Genomic DNA, 20,760 nt, shown 5'->3' with positions numbered 1-20,760 from the left:
ATGCAGCCGGCTCAGGTATGGGGCGAGGCGTGCGGCAGACAGTAGGGGGGCTATCTTCTAATGCTCAGAGGATCTGGCTCCTTCCCATTAATTCTTACGTTCCCCGCTGGGAAGCCAGAAAAACAGTCACTCTCGGGCTAGGATGGTTTCTACAAAGAAGCAGGAAAATCAGAGCCTTACTTTTCATTGGGCCCAACTCGGAATGTCTCCATAACAATATTGAAGTTCCCAAAAGAACCTACTAAGTCCTTTGTCGTCCGGACACCTCTGACTTCTTTCCCACAAGGTTGCCTAAACCACAGCGAGTGAAGAAAGCCCCTCTGCTTTCCCAAGGAGGCCTGGATGAGGGGAAAATGTCCCCAGGGAGCTCTTCTCTCCATCTCTTCAGTCTGTCCCCCACCCCACCCCACCCCACGGACTAGCTTTCCAATCTTGTACAGCAGGTGTCCCCAATCCTCAGTCCGTGGACCAGTACCAGTCTGTGGCCTATTAGCAACCGGGCCATGAGTTGTATAACCCTCTACTCATGAGTTCAATCCCAGCGGAAGCTGGTTCAGGTCGTCAGCTCCAGGTTGATTCAGCCTTCCATCTTTCCGAGGTCGGTCAAATGAGTCCTCAGCTTGTTGGGGGGAAAGCGTAGATGTCTGGGGAAGGCAATGGCAAACCACCCCGTTAAAAAGCCTGCCATGAAAACGTTGTGAAAGCAACGTCACCCCAGAGTCGGAAACGACTGGTGCTTGTACAGGGGACTACCTCTACCTTTTAGTAATAATAAGAAGAAGAAGAATATGATGACATTGGATTTATATCCTGCCCTCTACTCTGAATGGTTCATAACCTACTTTATCTTCCTTCTTCACAACAGTTTGGAGAGCCGGTTTGATGTAGTGGTTAAGTGTGCAGACTCTTACCTGGGAGAACCGGGTTTGATTCCCTACTCCTCCACTTGCAGCTGCTGGAATGGCCTTGGGTTAGCCATAGCTATCGCAGGAGTTGTCCTTGAAAGGGCAGCTGCTGTGAGAGCCCTCTCAGCTCCACCCACCTCACAGGGCTTCTGTTGTGGAGGGGAGAAGATATGGGAGATTGTAAACCGCTCTGAGTCTGTGATTCAGAGAGAAGGATATAAATCTGCAAATCTTTTTCTTCAACAGACACCCTGTGAGGTAGGTGGGGCTGAGAGAGCTCTCCCCAGTAGCTGCACTTTCAAGGAGAGCTGCGCAAGAGCTATGGCTGACCTGGTGGAGCTGAGAGGGCTCTCCAGCAGATACAAGTGGAGGAGTGGGGAATCAAACCCGGTTCTCCCAGATAAGAGAGCTATGGCTGACCCAAGGCCATTCCAGCAGCTGCAAGTGGAGGAGTGGGGAATCAAACCCGGTTCTCCCAGATAAGAGAGCTATGGCTGACCCAAGGCCATTCCAGCAGCTGCAAGTTGAGGAGTGGGGAATCACACCCGGTTCTCCCAGATAAGAGAGCTATGGCTGACCGAAGGCCATTCCAGCAGCTGCAAGTTGAGGAGTGGGGAATCACACCCGGTTCTCCCAGATAAGAGAGCTCTGGCTGACCCAAGGCCACTCCAGCAGCTGCAAGTGGAGGAGCGGGGAATCCAACCCGGTTCTCCCAGATAAGAGAGCCCTGGCTGACCCAAGGCCATTCCAGCAGCTGCAAGTGGAGGAGTGGGGAATCAAACCCGGTTCTCCCAGATAAGAGAGCTATGACTGACCCAAGGCCATTCCAGCAGCTGCAAGTTGAGGAGTGGGGAATCACACCCGGTTCTCCCAGATAAGAGAGCTCTGGCTGACCCAAGGCCACTCCAGCAGCTGCAAGTGGAGGAGCGGGGAATCCAACCCGGTTCTCCCAGATAAGAGAGCCCTGGCTGACCCAAGGCCATTCCAGCAGCTGCAAGTGGAGGAGTGGGGAATCAAACCCGGTTCTTCCAGATAAGAGAGCTATGGCTGACCGAAGGCCATTCCAGCAGCTGCAAGTGGAGGAGTGGGGAATCAAACCCGGTTCTCCAAGATAAGAGTCCACACACTTAACTACACCAAAATAAAGTGGATAATTGTATCATCCCGAAGCCATCACACACACTGCCCCCTGTGGCAGGTCCCTGGAAAAACTTTCTCCCACAAAACCAGTCCCTGGTGCTAATATGGTTGGGGACCGCTATTGTAAGGAAATGCTTCCTTCTCCTTCTTGCAGGTGGGGGTGTCCTTCGAAGAGGTGGCTGTGCATTTCACCCAGGAGGAGTGGACGCTGCTGCGCCCGGCCCAGAGAGCTCTCTACAAAGAAGTCATGCTGGAGAATTATGGGAACGTGGCCTCTTTGGGTGAGGATCCTTTGCTCCTTCTTGCAGTGAGGAATGATAATAAGAAAGCCCTTAAGATAAGAGAGCTCTGGCTGACCCAAGGCCATTCCAGCAGCTGCAGATGGAAGAGGGGGGGGAATCAAACCCTGTTCTCTCAGATAAGAGAGCTATGGCTGGCCCAAGGCCATTCCAGCAGCTGCAAGTGGAGGAGTGGGGAATAAAACCCGATTCTCCCAGATAAGAGTGCACACACTTAACCATTACACCAAACTGGCTGTAAGTGAAGCCATGTTCGCTCAGGCCTAGTGGGCCCATCCAGTCCAATACTCTGTCACACAGTGGACACAAAAAAACCCAGGTGCCATCATGAGGTCCACAAGTGAAGCCCTCTCCAAGCACCCAGAATACAGAGCATCACTGCCCCGGACAGTTCCAATAATATGCTGATGGCTTATAGCACTGATGGACCTCTGCTCCATATTTTTATCTAACCCCCCTCTTGAAGCTGGCTATGCTTGCAGCCGCCGCCACCTCCTGTGGCAGTGAATTCCACGTGTTGCTTACCCTCTGGGCGCTGTTACAGAGTCTTGGAATGAGAAAGAGAGACGGGTCTCGAATCTTTATACTCCCTGTTACTTGCCTGTTGTGTATTTCTGGAGGGACAGTCAATCTGGCTTGCAACTGTTGAATTTGTGGCACACAGAAGGTGTGTAATTTTGTGTTCTTTCTCCCTGATCAACAGGACCTATGATCGCCAAACCTGACCTCGTATCTCGGCTGGAAGAAGAGGAAGGGCTGTTTCTCCTGGGCTGCGATGAAGAGGAGGGATCAGCATTTCTGTGTTTGTGTTTGCTTTTTGAACGTCTACTTGACCCTTTTTACAGAGGCCTCGAACTCCATTTCTTACGAGTGCCAGATCTCCTATAAATGTCGCTTTGTCAGACCATCCATGTGTGCCATAAAATGTAATGCCAGATCCTGGAGACAGAAACTCAAGGTCACTGTGGGTTGGTGGGAGACAGGACCTCCAGCAGGGAGCCTCTCAGCCAGTTTGTGTAGTGGTTAAGTGCGCGGACTCTTATATAGGAGAACCGGGTTTGATTCCCCACTCCTCCACTTGCGCTGCTGGAATGGCCTTGGGTTAGCCATAGCTCTCGCAGGAGTTGTCCTTGAAAGGGCAGCTGCTGTAAGAGCTCTCTCAGCCCCACCCGCCTCACAGGGTGTCTGTTGCGGGGGGAGAAGATATAGGAGATTGTAAGCCGCTCTGAGTCCTCTGATTCAGAGAGAAGGGCGGGGTATAAATCTGCAGTTCTTCTTCTTCCTCCTCTATGCCCCTGTTGTTGGCTCTCCAGAGAACTGCCTGACTGCTGTGTGAGACAGGATGCTGGACTTGAGGATCATTGGTCTGATTTAGCAGGGCTCTTCTGATGTCCTACACAAAAGAATCAATGGATCTGAAAGTGGCAGTCGTCAAACATAGACGCTTCGAGGAGAAATTAAAATGCATGATTGCTGAACTTAACGTTCATTCACAAATTCAAAACAATGGGTCCCGCCCCCAGGACTGAACAGGGACATAGGATTCCTATCCAGATGCTAATTTTCTGCCCCTAAGCTTTTCTCTTGTGCCCCTAAGCATTCCTCCTTTGTTCTGATGTATGCATTTACACTGTGCATGCCTCCAGGGTTCCATTTTTTGTACCACCCCTCCCACCCTCTGACAGGCAGAGCTCCTTTGCATATTAGACCACACTCCCCCTGATGTAGCCAATCCTCCAGGAGCTTACAGGGCTCCTCTTACCGGTCCTACTGAAAGCTCCAGGAGGATTGGCTACATCGGGGGGGGGGGTCTAATATGCAAAGATGCTCCTGCTGCAAAGTTTGCTGTGCTGACAGGAATATAAAGACTGAGAGATATCCATCCACCCTGAGTCAAATATAACGAAGGGAGCCTTGACTCTGAAAGCTTAGGCTCAGAAAACCTTATTAGTCTTTAGGTGCTCCTGACTCAAAATTCAGTGTTTGTGGAAAGGGTTCTATCATCACCAGGTATCCCTTTCTTTCATCAGCAGATGTGTCGCAGCCAGCGAACGAAGCGAAGAACACCGACTGATTAAAGAAGAGGATACGTATTCCGATGCGAAACAGAAGTCTGAATATTTGGATGCACCAAAGAAGGAAGAAGGACAAGGGAACAATGATTCTGGCCTTTTGGAGGGTGATGACTCTTTACAGCAAAAAATATGGCAAGGAGGCAACGTGAATGAGCATACTGCAAGCAAACTAAATTTCACAGCAATATCAGGTATTAATACTGAACATAAAGTAAAGAAAATAAATGTAAAGAAAATAAACCAATGCCCGGAGCATGGGAAAAGTTTCAGACAGAGAGCGCAGATAACTTCTCATCAAACAGTTCTCACAGAGGAGAACCTATATAAATGCTTGGAGTGTGGAAAAACCTTCACTAACAGTTCCTGTCTTAATTCCCATCAAAATATTCATACAGGAGAGAAACCATATAAATGCTTAGAGTGTGGGAAAAGCTTCAGGAACAGCAAATGCCTTACTGCCCACCGAAGGATGCACACAGGGGAAAAAACGTATAAATGCCTGGAGTGTGGGAAAAGCTTCACTCACAGTTCACATCTTCGTGTTCATCAGAAAATTCACACAGGGGAGAAACCATTTAAGTGCTTAGAGTGTGGGAAAAGCTTCAGAGAAAGAGGAAAACTTAATTCTCATCAAAGAACTCACACAGGGAGAAACCATATCAATGCCTGGACTGTGGAAAAAGTTTCCGTTGGAGTAACGACCTTACTTCCCATAAAAGAATTCATACAGGGGAGAAACAATATAACTGCCTGGAATGTGGGAAAAGCTTCAGGCATAGTTCCAGTCTTACTTTCCATCAAAGAATTCACACAGGGGAGAAACCATATAAATGCCTTGAGTGTGGGAAAAGCTTTAGTCAGAGCTCAAATCTTCATGTTCATCAGAAAATTCACACAGGGGAAAAACCATATAAATGTCTGGAGTGTGGAAAAACCTTCAGACAGAGTGCATGCCTTACATCCCACCGAAGGACACACACAGGGGAAAAACCATATAAATGCTTAGAGTGTGGGAAAAGCTTCAGACAGATTTGCAGTATTACTTTGCATCAAAGAATTCACAAAGGGGAAAAACCATATCAATGTCTGCAGTGTGGAAAAAACTTCATTCGCAGTTCACACCTTATTGTCCATCAGAAAATTCACACAGGGGAGAAACCATATAAATGTCTAGAATGTGGGAAAAGCTTCAGCCAGAGTGCGTACCTTATTTCCCATAGGAGAATTCACACAGGAGAGAAACCATACCAATGCCTGGAGTGTGGGAAAAGCTTCAGTCAGAATGGGTACCTTATTTCCCATCGGAGAAGTCACACAGGGGAGAAACCATACAAATGCCTGGAGTGTGGGAGAAGCTTCAGTCAGAGTTCCAGTCTTACTTCTCATCAAAGGACTCACACAGGGGAGAAACCATACAGATGCCTGGAGTGTGGGAAAAGCTTCCATTGCAGTTCACACCTTAGTGTCCATCAGAAGATCCACACAGGGGAGAAACTGTATAAATGCCTGGAGTGTGGGAAAAGCTTTCGCTGGGCTCACCTCCTTACTTCCCATCAAAGTATTCATACTGGGGAGAAACCGTACAAATGTCTGGAGTGCGGGAAAAGCTTCCGTCAGAGTTCTGGTCTTACTTCTCATCAAAGAATTCACAAAAGGTAGAAACCGTATGAATTCCTGCAGTGTGCGAAAACCCGGTGACGTCTGTGGAATTGAAATGGGAGAACGACTCATTGGAAAACGAACAAAAGAAAATCGAAATGGAACCCTGTGGCGTAATTAAAAAAGAAGACCGGAAATGGAGACTCATTCAAGCTATGTCGAGAGGAACAAAGGCTGTGGAATTTTTCCCACTTTCTTCGAGAAGGATGACTGCATTAAGAAGTAGGAAGGTGCATTTTAACCAGAAAATCATGATGTGGAAATCTTTCAGAAAGAAGAGCCTCCTGAACTAGATTTTTCTCTGTGGATGGTTGGATATGGACTTTGCAAGAAAATCTGATATGTGATATTAGAAGGCTAAGCGAGCTTCCTTTTTCTTTTTCTTTTCTTTTGTTTTTTTTGGGCTACAATAAGTTGTCTTGTCTAAAATAATATGGATATAAAAGCTAAAGGACTAAAGAGTCTTTGAAGAGGATTTTATGTAAAAATAGTTAATCTAGATTAACTTTTAAGAAGGAAGATAGCGTAATTATTTCATAAATTGGCGAACCTGCTTTTAACAAATAATGATATTAGCTTTTTATGTTTGTTATTGATATGGATCATCCTACAAGTTAATCTATAATTGTTAAGAAGGTAGACGTCGTAATTAGTTTGTAAATTAGTAGATCTCCTTCTAATATGTGTGTTTGAAGAAATTGTCTATATTAAGATAGATAAATTATTGTGCTCTATTTCTAATCTGTCAAGGATAAAGATATTGGTCACAGACTGTGTTAAGGAGAGAGAAGGTGCATATTAGTTACAAATCAGTAGCTCTGCTGTGGCTCAGTAGCTCTGCTGTGTGATTGAAAGAGCCTGGCAAACCTTTCTTTTTAGTAAGAAAGGTTTCTTGAAATGTTCTTATCTTGGTGGGTAGTTGGATATGGAACTCTCAATAAGAACAGGCATGTGATTTTTATTTTTGGGTTATAATAAATTGTTTTTTCTAGCCCAATAGGGATATAAGAGCTGGATTAATTGTTAAAAAGGCAGACAGCACAGTTATTATGCAAACTGGCAGATTTGTCTTTAGTATGTCCCCCAGGAGAAACTGTTTATATTGAGATAAAATATAAACAAAGACAAAATACTATGTTGTATTTTTCTTTTAGCGTCTTAAGGATAAAGATATGATTTTTTTGTTATGTTAATGAGGATAGTGTTAACTAACAAATTAGTCTATGTTTTCAACATGGTTAAGCCAAAGTAGCTAGTTCCAGGTTGAGATTGCTCTGACTTGTTTATACTTATATGTGTTGAAGAAGATTTGTTTAGACTTGTATTGCAAATAATAGTTTAGTAAAAATGTATTATAATGAAAGATAGATGGTGAAATATATGGAGAACTCTATACTTGCAGGTAGAACGAATTGGATATTTTATTTGGAGGTAGAATTAAAACTGATATATTTGTATTTTTCTTTCCACCCCCCCCCCCCTGTTTTTCCCATTCTGTGTATGCCCTCCCCCCCCCTTTTTTTGTATCTATGCTTACGCTTCTTTCTTTTGTAGTTAAATCCAATAAAAATTATAAAATCCGGAAATATAAATGTATGGAATGTGGGAAAAGTTTCAACCAGAGTTCCACCTTTACTTCCCATCAAAGAATTTACACAGGGGAGAAGCCATACAAATGCCTGGAGTGTGGGAAAAGTTTCAGTCAGAGTTCACAGCAAGGTGTCCATCGGAAAATTCACATGGGGGAGAAACCATACAAATGCCTGGAGTGTGGGAAAAGCTTCAGTCAGAGTTCACAGCAAGGTGTCCATCAGAAAATTCACATGGGGGAGAAACCATACAAATGCCTGGAGGGTGGGAAAAGCTTCAATTACAGTCTTACTTTGCATCAAAAGAATTCACGCAGGGTAGACTCCATAGTAATGCCTGCTATGTGGGTAAAGGTTCCGCCAGAGGGCACACCTTATTTCCCACTGAAGGATGCACACAAAGGAGAGAAAATATGGTCGCATTAATGATTTGAATTATGTGTATGAGTGCTGATGCACTGTGTAGTTCAGCAGCCTCTGTAGATGTATCGCTCTGGAATTGTGAACAGTTGCTTGTAACCTTGCTTTGAGAATTTAACCGCAGTTTTCAAGATGCATTCTTGTCCACCTAGTATAGTTACTCCTTAGAAGAAGAAAAATTGCAGATTTCTACCCCACCCTTCTCCCTGAATCAGAGACTCAGAGCAGCTTACAATCTCCTATGCCTTCTCCCCCCACAATAGACAACCTGTAAGGTGGGTGGGGCTGAGAGGGCTCTCACAGCAGCTGCCTTTTCAAGGACAACTCCTGCGAGAGCTATGGCTGACCCAAGGCCATTCCAGCAGGTGCAAGTGGAGGAGTGGGGAATCGAACCCGGTTCTCCCAGATAAGAGTCCGCACACTTTTTTTTTTAATGTTTAAGTAATTTTATTGAGATATAGACACATCTTACATACAGCATGTAACTGCAAAGCTTACAAAAGATATTACAAAGAATATCATTATAAAATAGGACAATAAATGTAACAAGGACCCAAAGAATAAAAATCAAGACAGTCCACTAAAATAAAAATACTGAGATTATTACAAGACAATAAAACTAGGGGAAAGGCTAAAATAATATAGTATTTGTACAGTTAACTGCTTCAACATATCGTTATAGCAACAAAAATCTTTATACATCTTACTTTTAGTATAAGAATTGATATAAAACGGGTCACTGTCGAGTTTTTCTAAGATAGGGAGCCAAACTGCCAAGTATTTAGAGTAAGCCTGATAAGGATCATTATAATCTAAAGCTGCCTGAATTTTGTCCATTTCAATATGCTCCCAAACTTTAAGAAGCCAAATGTCAAGTGACAATTTATTAGCGTTTTTCCAGGATTGTGCTATCGTTGTTTTTGCAGCTGCTAAGAGTTTGACAATTAAAGACTTCTTTGAGGATGACAGTTGAATTCCGGACCAGTGGTTAAGAATTATAACTGTGAGTCTGCACACTTAACCACTACACCAAACTGGCTCTCTTTGCATAATCCCTTTAGGGTCCAATTGTTTTATTTAGAGAACCATCACATGTTCAAGGTCAAAAATTTTATTTCTCTTCCTCTGCCACCTCTATCAAAAGTGTTGTGTAATGATCTTATGAGGGCGGCATGTCAAACTCATTTGGTATGAGGGCCAAATCTGACTTAAAATGAGGTCTTGTCCGGCTGGGCCATGTATGTGCATAGTTAAGAAGAAGAAGATGATATTGGATTTATATCTCGCCCTCCACTCCGAAGAGTCTCAGAGCGGCTCACAATCTCCTTTCCCTTCCTCCCCCACAACAGACACCCTGTGAGGTGGGTGGGGCTGGAGAGGGCTCTCACAGCAGCTGCCCTTTCAAGGACAACCTCTGCCAGAGCTATGGCTGACCCAAGGCCATTCCAGCAGGTGCAAGTGGAGGAGTGGGGAATCAAACCCGGTTCTCCCAGATAAGAGTCCGCACACTTAACCACTACACCAAACTGGCTCTAGTTAAGATTAAGTAGCAGATATACAAACTTTATAAAGGACACAGACAAACACAAAGATTTTGTTTTTAACTTAAAACATGCTTAAAACATTAGCACTCGTTGGTCTTAAGTGCTCTTCGTATTTCTCCCAGGGGATCCAGGGAACTGGACAAAGGAAGCTCTGGCTCTTTCCTTCCTTCTCCAGGGGGCCAGGAGCCTCAGCCAATAGAAGGAAGAGAGGCTTGGCTCAGTAGCTCTGCTGTGTGATTGAAAGAGCCTGGCAAAGCAAGCTGTCCCTCCCCCCTTCCTCCCCAAAGAAAAAGTGAACTTTTTTAAAAAAATAAAAGCATTGTCTCTAAGAAGTTCAGTGTTTGTTCTGCTGACAAAAATCCCAAATTTACCCTCAGCCAGAGACTAGGAAAAAATTGGTACAAAATGTTTTTCAGATGCTATATAACTCCAAAGGACACTGAGAAAGCACATAAAAACTACAAAGAAAAATGTTGGAAATGTCTAAGCATAGATGGAATTTTCTTTCATGTATGGTGGACTTGTAGTCAAAATAGAATATAAGGCTTGAAACTTGAAAATAAAATGAAGACAATTGTGCTCCAACAGAAATAAGCAACCTTGTTTTGAGAATGGCGCTTATCAAGATGTATTCGAGTCCTTGTAGTATAGTTACTCCTTCACATAATCGCTTTAGAGTCCAGTTGTTTTATTTGGAGAACAATCACATGTTCAAGGTGAAAAGTTTTATTTCTCTTCCTTTTTCACCTCTATTAAGAGTGTCATAACATAAGAGAAGCCATGTTGGATCAGGCCAGTGGCCCATCCAGTGCAACACTCTGTCACATAAGAGAAGCCATGTTGGATCAGGCCAATGGCCCATCCAGTCCAACACTGTGTCACATAAGAACATAAGAGAAGCCCTGTTGGACCAGGCCAATGGCCCATCCAGTCCAACACTTTGTGTCACATAAGAACATAAGAGAAGCCCTGTTGGGTCAGGCCAATGGCCCATCCAGTCCAACACTTTGTGTCACATAAGAACATAAGAGAAGCCCTGTTGGATCAGGCCAATGGCCCATCCAGTCCAACACTGTGTCACATAAGAACATAAGAGAAGCCCGGTTGGGTCAGGCCAATGGCCCATCCAGTCCAACACTCTGTGTCACATAAGAACATAAGAGAAGCCCTGTTGGGTCAGGCCAATGGCCCATCCAGTCCAACACTTTGTGTCACATAAGAACATAAGAGAAGCCCTGTTGGATCAGGCCAATGGCCCATCCAGTCCAACACTCTGTGTCACATAACAACATAAGAGAAGCCCTGTTGGATCAGGCCAATGGCCGATCCAGTCCAACATTCTGTATTGCATAAGAACATAAGAGAAGCCCTGTTGAATCAGGCCAATGGTCCATCCAGTCCAACACTCTGTGTCACATAAGAACATAAGAGAAGCCCTATTGGATCAGGCCAATGGTCCATCCAGTCCAACACTCTGTGTCACATAAGAGAAGCCGTGTTGGATCAGGCCAATGGCCATCTAGTCCAACACTCTGTGTCACATAAGAACATAAGAGAAGCCATGTGGGATCAGGCCAATGGCCCAGCCAGTCCAACACTCTTTGTCACACAGTAGCCAATATATGTGTCTGTGTGTATATATATACATACACACACACACACACACACTATATATATATATATATATATACTATATATACTGTGGCTAATAGCCACTGGTGGACCTCTGGCTCCATATTTTTATCCAATCCCCTCTTAAAGCTGGCTATGCTTGTAGCTGTCACCACTACTGTGGCAGTGAATTCCGAATGTTAATCACCCTTGGGGGTGAAGAAGGACTTCCTTTTATCCGTTCTAACCCGACTGCTCAGCAATTTCATCGGACGCCCACGAGTTCTTGTGAGAAAGGAGAAAAGAACTTCTTTCTCTGCTTCTCCATCCCGTGCATAATCTTGTAAACCTCTATTATGTCACCCCACAGTCGACGTTTCTCCAAGTTAAAGAAACGCCAGCATCTAATGAGGCTTTCTACTCGTGGCTTCCGATCAGAAAATACTTTATATCAGGCAAGCATATCACATTTGCTGTGCTTTCCATTGTACATAGCTTAAAATCTGCCTTGCCTAAATCTTAGTGAATTGTAAAGCAGAGGCGGTGTGTTCATTAGCCAATATTTGGCAATTGCCTGGGGTGCCGGCTCTTGCAGGGTGCATTGTTTCTGAACGATGAGTGGTCAGAGTGATCTTCTGGCCCCCTTCTGGCCCCCAGAGTGGTCTTCCGGCCCCCTCAGAACCGAGAAACAACGGCACTTTCAGTCCTGGGCAAACTCAGAGAGTGCCATTTTCCTCTATTCCCTCAAAGCCAAAAGAGCCGTGTTTCCGTCCCCTTCCGTCCTCTGTGGGCTGAGGGTGCGTGTTCCTTTGACTTTGAGAGATCAGAGGATTTCCCCCTGATCCCTCAGAGCCGAAAAAGTGGCACTGAGTTCCCAGTGGCCATTACGATGACGTCACAGTGACGTCATCATGGCGCATCGGGCAAGTTTCAACTTGGAGGGGGCACGTGTTGGGGTTCTGCCTTGGGCGGCAGAACATGCGCCAGGCCTGTGTATTTAGCTAAGTGTGAAAAAATGTTTGCAGACCTGATTATTATTCTGTGCATTCTTCTGTACTTGTATGATTACTTTTCCTGGTCATCAAATTCCCGCCTCATCCAAAGCGCATGCATTGTTTCAAATAAAATAGTTATTTCTGAGCAGTTCATTGTTTGTTCTACAGTAATATTTCATTGCACCGGAGAAAGTTTGCACAGTAAAAGACTAATGGGCAATTCTGCAGCTGAGTTCAACTAAAGTGGCTTAATCTTCTGCAAGAGTTGGGGGTCAGTGCATATGCCTATATACGGTGCGAATTAATTCGCGTGTCTAAATTGTCTCACGCTGTGTGACCCCTCCTTGACTCTCAGTGAAAAAGCTGAATGGGACTTTCTGGGGCCGGGCCATGTTAATACCAGGTAGAGGAGATAGAAACTTTTTAAAGGACACAGAGGCTGATAACAGGCAGGCAATCGGAGGCGTCCCATATCGGGCCAGCTCAAAAAGAGCTGTCCCGAACCCTCCACACATTCTGGCAGGAGATGGCCCCATCCCGTCTCCAGGGCAGATTAGCACAATCAGACGGGGGTCGCCTAAAAAGCTGGCTGGGCGATACACAGGAATTGGGGGACTTTGGGATGTTTCAGGGGGCACTGAAGCTACTTGTAGAAGAAGAAGAAGATATTGGATTTATATCCCAAGCTTCCACTTCAAAGAGTCTCAGAGCGGCTCACAATCTCCTTTCCCTTCCTCCCCCACAACAGACAACCCTGTGAGGTGGGAGGGGCTGAGAGGGCTCTCATAGCAGCTGCCCTTTCAAGGACAGAGGCTCAGAGCGGCCTACAATCTCCTTTCCCTTCCTCCCCCACAACAGACACCCTCTGAGGTGGGTGGGGCTGAGAGGGCTCTCACAGCAGCTGCCCTTTCAAGGACAGAGGCTCAGAGCAGCCTACAATCTCCTTTCTCTTCCTCCCCCACAACAGACACGCTGTGAGGTGGGTGGGGCTGGAGAGGGCTCTCACAGCAGCTGCCCCTTTCAAGGACAACCTCTGCCAGAGCTATGGCTGACCCAAGGCCATGCCAGCAGGTGCAAGTGGAGGAGTGGGGAATCAAACCCGGTTCTCCCAGATAAGAGAGCTATGGCTGAACCAAGGCCATTTCATCAGCTGCACGTGGAGGAGTGGGGAATCAAACCCTGTTCTCCCAGTTAAGAGAGCTATGGCTGACCCAAGGCCATGCCAGCAGGTGCAAGTGGAGGAGTGGGGAATCAAACCCGGTTCTCCCAGATAAGAGAGCTATGGCTGAACCAAGGCCATTTCATCAGCTGCACGTGGAGGAGTGGGGAATCAAACCCTGTTCTCCCAGATAAGAGAGCTCTGGCTGACCCAAGGCCATTCCAGCAGGTGCAAGTGGAGGAGTTGGGAATCAAACCTGGTTCTCCCAGATAAGAGAGCTATGACTGACCCAAGGCCATTCCAGCAGGTGCAAGTGGAGGAATGGGGAATCAAACCCGGTTCTCCCATATAAGAGAGCTCTGGCTGACCCAAGGCCATTCCAGCAGCTGCAAGTGAAGGAGTGGGGAATCAAACCTGGTTCTCCCAGATAAGAGAGCTATGGCTGACCCAGGGCCATTCCAGCAGCTGCAAGTGGAGGAGTGGGGAATCAAACCCAGTTCTCCCAGATAAGAGAGCTATGGCTGACCCAGGGCCATTCCAGCAGCTGCATGTGCAGGAGTGGGGAATCAAACTCGGCTCTTCCCAGATAATAGAGCTATGTGCCCAGAAAATGATGAGGGAAATTGTGACTCTGGTTCAGTCTGTGGTATGGATTCATGAATGAAATTCAATTAACACAATGTGTGTCCTCAGGGCTTTTTTGGCAGGAAAAAGCCCAGCAGGAACTCCTTTGCATATAGGCCACACCCTGTGATGTCACCATGGTTTCACACAGGGCTTTTCTTTTGTGGAAAAAGCCCAGTGGGAACTCAGTTGCACCCCATGACGCCAAGCCAGCTGGAGCTGCGTTTCCGCTCAAAATAAGCCCTTTGTGTTCTTAATGCCTCGTATCACTGTATAGATCGAACACAGAACAGAGCTTCCATGAACCCTCTTCGCATCTTCTTCTAAGCGTGTGAGCCAGATTAGTGTAGGACCCATAAAGGAACATCAACTCCCTCTTATAGCAAGCGTTAGTTTCCATGGAGATTGTATTAGTCACAATGGAGAACACGGAAAACCAGCGTAGCAAGCAAAGCCTATGCATTATTACACTCCAAAACCATCCAAATGTGAAAAGCAAAAAACAGCAAATCCCGCCCCACTTTGGCAACGGGGAACGACACCGAGGGGAGTCCCCTAAACTCATCTCCCACTCAATGCATGGCTGAAAAGCCCGTACCGATGAAGATATTGGATTTATATCCCATCCTCCACTCCGAAGAGTCTCAGAGCGGCTCACCATCTCCTTTACCTTCCTCCCCCACAACAGACACCCTGTGAGGTGGGTGGGGCTGGAGAGGGCTCTCACAGCAGCTGCCCTTTCAAGGACAGAGGCTCAGAGCGGCCCACAATCTCCTTTCCCTTCCTCCCCCGCAACAGGCACCCTGTGAGGTGGGTGGGGCTGAGAGGGCTCTCACAGCAGCTGGCCTTTCAAGGACAGAGGCTCAGAGCAGCCTACAATCTCCTTTCCCTTCCTCCCCCACAACAGACACCCTGTGAGGTGGGTGGGGCTGAGAGGGCTCTCACAGCAGCTGCCCTTTCAAGGACAGAGGCTCAGAGCGGCCTACAATCTCCTTTCCCTTCCTCCCCCCACAACAGACACCCTGTGAGGTGGGCGGGGCTGGAGAGGGCTCTCACAACAGCTGCCCTTTCAAGGACAGAGGCTCAGAGCAGCCTACAATCTCCTTTCCCTTCCTCCCCCACAACAGACACCCTTTGAGGTGGGCGGGGCTGGAGAGGGCTCTCACAGCAGCTGCCCTTTCGAGGACAGAGGCTCAGAGCGGCCTACAATCTCCTTTCCCTTCCTCCCCCAGAACAGACAACCTGTGAGGTGGGTGGGGCTGAGAGGGCTCTCACAGCAGCTGCCCTTTCAAGGACAGAGGCTCAGAGCGGCCTACAATCTCCTTTCCCTTCCTCCCCCCACAACAGACACCCTGTGAGGTGGGCGGGGCTGGAGAGGGCTCTCACAACAGCTGCCCTTTCAAGGACAGAGGCTCAGAGCAGCCTACAATCTCCTTTCCCTTCCTCCCCCACAACAGACACCCTTTGAGGTGGGCGGGGCTGGAGAGGGCTCTCACAGCAGCTGCCCTTTCGAGGACAGAGGCTCAGAGCGGCCTACAATCTCCTTTCCCTTCCTCCCCCAGAACAGACAACCTGTGAGGTGGGTGGGGCTGAGAGGGCTCTCACGGCAGCTGCCCTTTCAAGGACAGAGTCTTAGAGCGGCCTACAATCTCCTTTCCCTTCCTCCCCCACAACAGACACCCTGTGAGGTGGGTGGGGCTGAGAGGGCTCTCACAGCAGCTGCCCTTTCAAGGACAACCTCTGCCAGAGCTATGGCTGACCCAAGGCCATCCCAGCAGGTGCAAGTGGAGGAGTGGGGAATCAAACCCGGTTCTCCCAGATAAGAGTCCACACACTTAACCACTACACCAAACTGGCTCTCCATACATCCGGTAGCTGAAACGCCTGTACCCTTTCTGATCTCTGCCCTTGGCTTCTGATGCTTGGAGAAAGTGGCTATGTCTGAATTTCCATTTTGTTAGCTCTTGTGGCTACTAGCCTTTTGGTGTGTGTGTGTGTGTGTGTGTGTGTTATCTAAGCTAAAGACTGCCATCATACCCTATGTCAGGGGTGGCCAACGGTAGCTCTCCAGATGTTTTCTGCCTACAACTCCCATCAGCCCCAGCCATTGGCTATGCTGGCTGGGGCTGATGGAAGTTGTAGGCAAAAAAACATCTGGAGAGCTACTGTTGACCACCCCTGCCCTATGTAGTTGAACTTTACTGGTTAATTCTGCAGGGTACAAACTAATACTTGAATACATGAAGCTGTCTTCTACTGAATCAGACCCTCAGTCCATCAAAGTCAGTATTGTCTACACAGACTGGCAGCGGCTCCCCGGGATTTCAGGCAGAGGTCTTTCCCATCATCTGCAATCTGATCCTCACTTGGAGATGCTGGGAATTGAACTTGGGACCTTCCACTTGCCCAGCAGACGCTCTACCACTGAAAACTCCCTTGCAGCACACTTTGAGTCATCTTTCGCATGGGAGTAGAGTAAAGGTTTCAGTGGAGCCGATAAGAAGAAGATGATATTGGATTTATATCCCGCCCTCCACTCCGAAGAGTCTCAGAGCGGCTCACAATCTCCTTTCCCTTCCTCCCCCACAACAGACACCCTGTGAGGTGGGTGGGGCTGAGAGAGCTCTCACAGCAGCTGCCCTTTCAAGGACAGAGGCTCAGAGCTGCTCACAATCTCCTTTCCCTTCCTCCCCCACAACAGACACCCTGTGAGGTGGGTGGGGCTGAGAGGGCTCTCACAGCAGCTGGCCTTTCAAGGACAGAGGCTCAGAGTGGCCTACAATCTCCTTTCCCTTCCTCCCCCACAACAGACACCCTGTGAGGTGGGTGGGGCTGAGAGGGCTCTCACAGCAGCTGGCCTTTCAAGGACAGAGGCTCAGAGTGGCCTACAATCTCCTTTCCCTTCCTTCCCCACAACAGACACCCTGTGAGGTGGGTGGGGCTGAGAGGGCTCTCACAGCAGCTGGCCTTTCAAGGACAGAGGCTCAGAGCGGCCTACAATCTCCTTTCCCTTCCTCCCCCACAACAGACACCCTGTGAGGTGGGCGGGGCTGGAGAGGGCTCTCACAACAGCTGCCCTTTCAAGGACAGAGGCTCAGAGCAGCCTACAATCTCCTTTCCCTTCCTCCCCCACAACAGACACCCTTTGAGGTGGGTGGGGCTGGAGAGGGCGCTCACAACAGCTGCCCTTTCAAGGACAGAGGCTCAGAGTGGCATACAATCTCCTTTCCCTTTCTCCCCCACAACAGACACCCTGTGAGGTGGGTGGGGCTGAGAGGGCTCTCACAGCAGGTGCCCTTTCAAGGACTGCCAGAGCTATGGCTGACCCAAGGCCATGCCAGCAGCTGCAAGTGGAGGAGGGGGGAATCCAACCCGGTTCTCCCAGATAAGAGAGCTCTGGCTGACCCAAGGCCATTCCAGCAGCTGCAAGTGTAGGAGTGGGGAATCAAACCCAGTTCTCCCAGATAAGAGTCCGCACAATTAACCACTACACCAAACTGGCACTCCTAGGGAATACGATGTTGGGTTTCCCAGTGGTTTTTTTCTTGCTTTTTGGCAACTAGAAAATTATGCTTGGGCATTTGACTGTGCCCTCAACTGCACAAGAGAAGTAGCAAAGCATCCTGGGAGGCAGGCTGTAGCCACAGAGGGGAGGGAGGAGCACGGGGGGCACAGCCCGTCCACCCAACCCACCCTCCATATTTGCGGCCCCTCCTGGCAGCCCAGCTCTCCCTGCCACTTTCGTGCTCTTGCTTTTGCCGCAGCTGCTGTTCTGGCGGCCCCGATCTCACTGCCGCTCCGGCGACCTCACCTCTCTCTGTGGCACCTCCCCACTCCTGAAGAGCCGGAAAACTGGCACGGAGGCAAACGGCTCTTATCCGCTGCCTCCTCCCCAGATCCTGCTTTTCCTGCACTTGGTGGGACAGAGGGAGGGAGGGGGAGGCACGGCGGGGGGGGGGGCCACCAGAGCAGCAGCTGCGGAGAGAGTGGGGGCCGCAAGTACGATGGACCCCTCCGCCTGAAATTTAATTCCTTGGGCCCCCCCACCTGACATTTTCTGGCTACCGCTGGGAGGGTCTGTGGCTGAGTGGCAGAACCTCTGCTTGGCATGCAGAAGGTCTGAGTTTCAGTCCATGGCATCTCCAGTCTGACAGCAGGCGCTGTGAATGACCTTCGTCTGAGATCTTGGAGAGCTGCTGCCAGTCCGAGAGGACAATATTGACTTTGATGGAGCAAGTGTCTCATTTAGGACACGGCAGCTTCATGCATGTAGTCTCTACCGCTTTCTCTTCCAGCGGTAAATGAACCTTTCAGTATACTTGCAAGGATTTCTGGGACCCACAGAATACTACGACGATGGGAATGGTCGGTATACCGATGCCGGCACTCTATCATTCGGGGGGGGGGGGGGGGCGGGTTCGGCAACGGTTAAAATGATTTTGAATATATCCATCCGACCCCTGATTCTGACCCCTGACCGGGCCCGTAGCCAGGATTTCAAATTTGGGGGGCGGCATTTAAATTTCTCAGGGGGCACTTGAATTAGGGTTTGTAGAATCTTTCGGGCTCAAGTGCCGTGTTCTACTGGAGAAAGTTTTTCTTCCAGACGTTTCGTTCTCAGCTGCGGAGAACATCCTCAGTGGCGTTGCAGCCGGAGCAGGCGCTCGGACCTTCTTGGCTGCTGTGCATTGAGTTGAACGCCTGCTCCGGCTGCAACGCCACTGAGGGTGTTCTCCGCAGCTGAGAACGAAACTTCTGGAAGGAAAACTTTCTCCAGCAGAACATGGCACTTGAGCCCGAAAGATTCTACAAACCCTAATGACGATGCCAGCCGTGAAAACCTGAAATCTTTGATGGCACTTGAATTAATTTAATTCTTCCGGGGCACTGATGCTCAGCCTGTCTGACCTCTTCCACACTGTCCTTGGCAGCAAAGAGGCACAGGTGGGGCTTCCTTTCTTTCCAAAGGGCCATCTCCCCTCCCCCCCCCCCGCCCCCGTCTCTGAACAGGGAGGACCAACCTCTCAGAATCCGCCCACCTGACTCCCAGGCCACAGCAGAGGCAGTAGGAAGGGAAGACTGTGGGTCAGGGGTCGTCAGTCAGGGGGAACGGCCCCCGCAGGCCCCTCTGTAGCTACAGGCCTGCCCCTGGCCGTCAAGGTTTATCTGCCTCAGTGCTTAATCATAGGATTACTCAAACACCAGGAAAGATAGATTATGGTGTAGAGCCATGTTGGTCTCCGTTCAGTGGCACCTTTCCAACCAAGTTTTATTGAGAGCCCCTTGGACTGCAAGAAGATCCAATCCGTCAGTCCGAAGGGAAATCAACCCCGACTGTTCCCTGGAAGGTCAGATGCTGAAGCTGAAGCTCAAATACTCTGGCCACCCAATGAGAAGGGAGCACACCCTGGAGAAGACTCTTGAGAGTCCCTTAGACTGCAAGAAGATCCAATCCATCAGTCCTAAGGGAAATCAACCCAGACTGTTCCCTGGAAGGTCAGATGCTGAAGCTGAAGCTCAAATACTTTGGCCACCCAATGAGAAGGGAGCACTCGCTGGAGAAGACCCTGATGCTGGGAAAGACAGAAGGCAAAAGAAGAAGGGGATGGCAAAGGATGAGATGGCTGGACAGTATTACTGATGTAACAAACACGAATTTCAGCAGACTTCGGAGGATGGTGGAAGACAGGTGGGCCTGGTGTGACTTTGTCCATGGGGTCGCAAAGAGTCGGTTTCAGCTGTGCGACTGAACAACAGTGTATGGCTGTGAGAGCTGGACCGTAAGGAAGACCGAGCACAGAAGGATAAATGCTTTTGAGGTGCGGTGCTGGAGAAGACTCTTGAGAGTCCCTTGGACTGCAAGAAGATCCAATCCGTCAGTCCAAAGGGAAATCAACCCTGACTGTTCCCTGGAAGGTCAGATGCTGAAGCTGAAGCTCCAATACTTTGGCCACCTAATGAGAAGGGAGCACTCCCTGGAGAAAATCCTGATGCTGGGAAAGACAGAAGGCAAGAGAAGAAGGGGACGGCAAAAGAGGAGATGGCTGGACAGCGTTACTGATGTAACAAACACGAATTTGAGCAGACTTCAGAGGATGGTGGAAGACAGGAGGACCTAGCGTGACTCTGTCCATGGGGTCGCAAAGAGCAGGACTCAACTGTGCGACTGAACAACAACAAAATAAGCTTTCATTATGCATGCACACAAAAGATTATAGCTTGACTAAAATGTTGTTGGAAAGGTACCACTGGACTCAAACTTTGTACTCTGAAAGATGTCATCTCCAACTGCTCCGCTACTGGGGAATCAAACCCGGTTCTCCCAGATAAGACAGCTCTGGCTGACCCAAGGCCATTCCAGCAGCTGCAAGTGGAGGAGTGGGGAATCAAACCCGGTTCTCCCAGATAAGAGAGCTATGGCTGACCCAAGGCCATTCCAGGAGCTGCAAGTGGAGGAGTGGGGAATCAAACCCTGTTCTCCCAAATAAGAGAGCTATGGCTGACCCAAGGCCATTCCAGCAGCTGCAAGTGGAGGAGTGGGGAATCAAACCCGGTTCTCCCAGATAAGAGAGCGCTGGCTGACCCAAGGCCATTCCAACAGCTGCAAGTGGAGGAGTGGGGAATCAAACCCGGTTCTCCCAGATAAGAGAGCTCTGGCTGACCCAAGGCCATTCCAGCAGCTGCAAGTGGAGGAGTGGGGAATCAAACCCTGTTCTCCCAGATAAGAGAGCTCTGGCTGA

General features: G+C 48.5%; 1 pseudogene; it reads left to right on the top strand.

Moving 5' to 3' along the window:
* LOC132571580 (zinc finger protein 420-like) lies at positions 1-8,093 on the top strand (annotated as a pseudogene).
* Positions 8,094-20,760: the final 12,667 nt, after the last annotated feature.

Source organism: Heteronotia binoei, chromosome 5, assembly GCF_032191835.1.
Source record: "Heteronotia binoei isolate CCM8104 ecotype False Entrance Well chromosome 5, APGP_CSIRO_Hbin_v1, whole genome shotgun sequence".
Classification (NCBI taxonomy): domain Eukaryota; kingdom Metazoa; phylum Chordata; class Lepidosauria; order Squamata; family Gekkonidae; genus Heteronotia; species Heteronotia binoei.
Note: the sequence above shows the minus strand (reverse complement) of the source record. Positions and strands in the feature narration are given on the sequence as shown.